Genomic DNA, 4,463 nt, shown 5'->3' on the forward strand with positions numbered 1-4,463 from the left:
ACCTGTCTAAATTTTTATTTTTTACTTTTCAATGCTAATAGAAGGGAGTAAAAATAAAGATGCATAGTATTTTGATATTGATAGACTACAATGCTAGTTATAAATTTAGGGTCCATATTATGAGAATCTAGATAAAAATAAAAATAATTTTATTTGTACTTATAAAAAATTTAGTAAGTTTGAAGCTTAGGAGTAAAATAGTAGAATAAATGAATTAAAATTCATTAAGTAAAATAGAATTTAGCTTCTCTACTTGGGTGAGATATGACTTGTATCTGAAGAACTATAGAAAGAAGAGTATAATTCTCACTTCTTTTTCTTGCTTAAAGAAAATAGTTTAACTATTATATGTTCATTTTAAATAACAACAAAAATGCAAATATATGAAACATATGATTACTATATATATGAAACTTTCTTTTTAATAAAATTAATGGTAACCACACATAAAAAACCCATACCTGAGACACATAACTTAGAAAAATGGCGAGAAACAGAAAAAAAGGTTATGTAATATCATTAAAGAGAAACAAAGATAGAAACAGAAAGAAAAGAACCAATGGAGGCACAGAACTCACAGAAAACAAAAGATAAAATGACTGTAAGTAATCCTCATACGTCAATAATTTCCTAAATGAATTAAATTGACCAATAAAGAGGCAAAGACTAATAGATTGGATTAAAATAAACAACAACAAAAAGCATATGCTGACTTCAGGAAACACAGAACTGCAAAGAGATAAGATAGACTCAGAATGAAAATGTTGAAAATGATTTCCAAGGAAATAGAATCAAGAGAAAAGCAGGTGTAGTCATATGTATAACATATCTGATAAAATAGACCTCAAGATAACAAAGGTAACAAGAGTCAAAGATAGACATTTTATAACAATAAATGAAACATTACATTAAGAAAACACACAACTTATCAGTATATGTGCATCTAATGGGGCACAGCAAAATATATAAAGCAATTACTAACAGAAGTATATGGAGAAACTGACAAAAACACCATCATTGTTGAGGACCTACATACTCCACTGACAGTCTAGACAGATCATCCAAACAGAAAATCAATAAAGAAATATTGGCCTTAAATGACACATTAGACCCAATGGACATAATTGACATTTACAGAGCTTTAAATCCTGGATCATCAGATTATACATTTTTCTCCAGCATACCTGGAACAAACAACCAATCCAATTAAAAAGTGAACTGAAGACCTGAATAGACATTGCTCCCAAGATAACACATAAATATCTAACAGATATATAAAAAGATTCTCAACTTCACTAGTTAATAAGGAAATACCAGTCAAAACTACAATAAGATATAACCTCACACCTATTAGAATGGCTATTATCAACAAGACAGGTAATAAGAAGTGTTGGATAGGTTGTGGAGAAAAAGGAACCCTCATTCACTGCTGGTAGGAAGGTGAACTGGTACAACCATTATGGAAAACAGTAAGGCAGTCCCTCAAAAAATTAGGAATAAAGTTACCATGTGACCTAGCAATCTCTTTTCTGGGTATCTACAAAAAAGCCCCTCAAAAATAATAATTCACAAAGATATCTTTGCCCTTATGTTCAATGCACTATTATTTATGATCGCCAAGACAGGGGAGAAAACTAAAGTGTCTTTCAATAGAGGATTGGTTAAAGAAGATGTGGTACATATATACAACAGAATACTATTCAGCCACAAGAAAAGATGAAATACTGCCATTTATGACAACATGAATGGACCTTGAGAGTATTATGCTAAGCAAAATAAGTCATAAAATGATAAGAATCAGATGATGTCACTGTATGTGGAATATAAAACTGAAACTCATAGACAGTATGGTAGCTACTAGAAGGAAGGGGTTAGGGGAACAGTCGTGGGTGAAGGGGCCAAATATATATCATCAGGAAACAATGTGACTGTAGGTGATGGACACACAAAACCATATTCAGATTATGTATTATAGCAATGTATACTTGAAACCCGAAAGATCTTATTAATCACTGTTACTCTATTTAATGAAAAATAGAAAAACATATATAAAGAAAAATATTAGCACACCAGCTGTACAAAAGCATATGTTAGGCTAGATTTTTCCTGTGTCCATAATAAGTAATACAGCCACCTATGGAGGAGAATGAAAAACAAAATCTGTGAAATGAGATATTAGATAAAATAATATTTGATTATTTGCTGTATTACTTATTCAAACGTTCTTCTAAATTTTTTTAAAAATCATCAATAATTAAACTCTTCACTTTGTATTTTATCTGAGGGTCTTATACCCTGAGGCAGGAATAACTAAGGTCTCTTTAAGAAATATAAGTGAAAGGAAGAACACAGGTAGTATAAATAACAGGGTGATAATTACACAGATACTCTATATTAAACTGCAAAGCATTTTCTTACCATATGTGTGTCAGTAAAAAAATCTGGTAAGTGATAACTCTGAATTGGAAGAAATTATTTCTGAATAAATTAAATAGATTAGGTATGTAAACAGTGCTTTCTTTTTTTTTAAGCTGATCTTTTTTATCACTCTAAAGATAAGCATGAAATATCAAATGTTATTTGAAATTTAAGATTTTTGAGATTGAACTTTGCTTACTCCTAGTACAGTATAAATTGTTCCCCTTGGAAAATCTGGAATGTGAGTGATAAAGCAAAAAAGGGCCCTTCTGACATAGTCTGAAACAATTCTTTAATGTAGAGAGGCCTGCAACAGATTCTGTACCCTCTACATCAGCTGCTTCTCGAGATGAAACACCTGTAGTGCAGGTAGAATCATCTTTAGCGTCTCCTGCATGTTCCTTAGGCAATCCTGATTCACCTGACCCAGTATCTCCAGCACCTTCTGCAGGTTCTCCTGACTCCCCAGCTTCCTCCTCCCAGTAGGTCACTCTCTCCCACCTTCCAATGCCCCTTCCAGTGTGCAAGCCAACCACAGGAATAAAGGTAAGAAATATTTTTACACTCATTTTTTTCATTGTTTCTGTTACTACAGTACAGTGTACAGTAAAGTATATTTCTGTTTTCTCCCTTTTTTTGTAGCTTCATTGTGTTTTTATGTTCTAGATTTTGATTTTACAGCTGTGTTGAGATAGGTAAGTGACTCAGGCTATGGTGTGTTTCCACTTACACCAAAATTTGGGTTACGTCACTGTTGAAGTAATAGAAATATGTCGTAACCCAACGATCCCCTGTATTTTTCTATGTGTCTCACCCACCCCACCACTGATAATGTAACTTGGTCCTTTTTGAAGTAAGATGACTCTTTAGCAATGCATCATGTTCTCATTGCTTATATTGTGAATAATGGGTAGGTTAAAAATAAAGAAACACACAAACAAAAACACAAAAGAAAAAAAAATGACCATGATTATTGTTTACACTTCTGAAAGCTTTGTCTGATGGAAAGACCAAAAGAAAGTTAATTCTTGACAACCACAGGTTTTCTGATTCAAATATTATAAAAGGGAAGTCATGTAGTACTTTCTATTATTACTAGAGAAGAGCCTGCTTTTTTCCTCCCCCAAAGCTGGTGCTTTTTTATGTTTCATTTTATAAATATTAATTTATTAACATAGTTTTCAAATAGACTGTGATAGTGCTAAAACAAGGTCTTCAGATAATGATTGTAAGAAATTTATAGTCCTGTTGAGAAAACATACTTTTTCTTTTAAAAAATGTTCTTTATACTAAAGAATTCAAATAAATTATAGATATACCAGCCACCTCCCTTAAAGTGCTGAAACATAATTTCCTATCTTTAAATGTAGACTACTTTAAGTAACTTTCTTACAGAAAGTAAAGTTGTAAAAAAAAGGAAAAAATGTAACTTCACAGTGGAGAAACATGACATACCTTTGTCATGTGATAAAGGTAAACGTTGTCTATGATGTTATGTACTCTTGACATGTATTGAGAATATTGCTTCACCTCTGTCATCTTCCACCCAACCACACACAACTCTAGTCTAATTATGAGAAAACATCAGACAAGTACCAATAGAGTGATCCTCTACAAAATATCTGATGAGTAATTCTCAAAACTGTCAGGGTCATGAAAAACAAGGAAATTCTGAGAAACTATTTAATCCGAGGAAAACCCAAAAAGACATGACAGCAAATATAATGTCGGATATGAGACCAGAAAAAGTATATTAGATAGAACCTAGTGAAATCTGAAGAAAATATGGATTTAGTTAAAGATAATGTATTTTTATTGGTTCATTAATTATAACTAGTTGCCATACTAATATTAGGAAAAATTTGGTGCAGGACATATATAAACTCTCTATATTATCTTCATCAATTTTTTGTAAATCTAAACTATTCAAAAATAAAATTTCTTTTAAAATATTTTAAAATGATTTTAAAGAATAAAATTTGCAGAAAAATAAAAAAGAGTATGTATTTTGGGGAAACTCAGAATCAGTAGCTATATTTTTGACT

This window comes from Saccopteryx bilineata, chromosome 2 (genome assembly GCF_036850765.1).
Source record: "Saccopteryx bilineata isolate mSacBil1 chromosome 2, mSacBil1_pri_phased_curated, whole genome shotgun sequence".
Taxonomy (NCBI): domain Eukaryota; kingdom Metazoa; phylum Chordata; class Mammalia; order Chiroptera; family Emballonuridae; genus Saccopteryx; species Saccopteryx bilineata.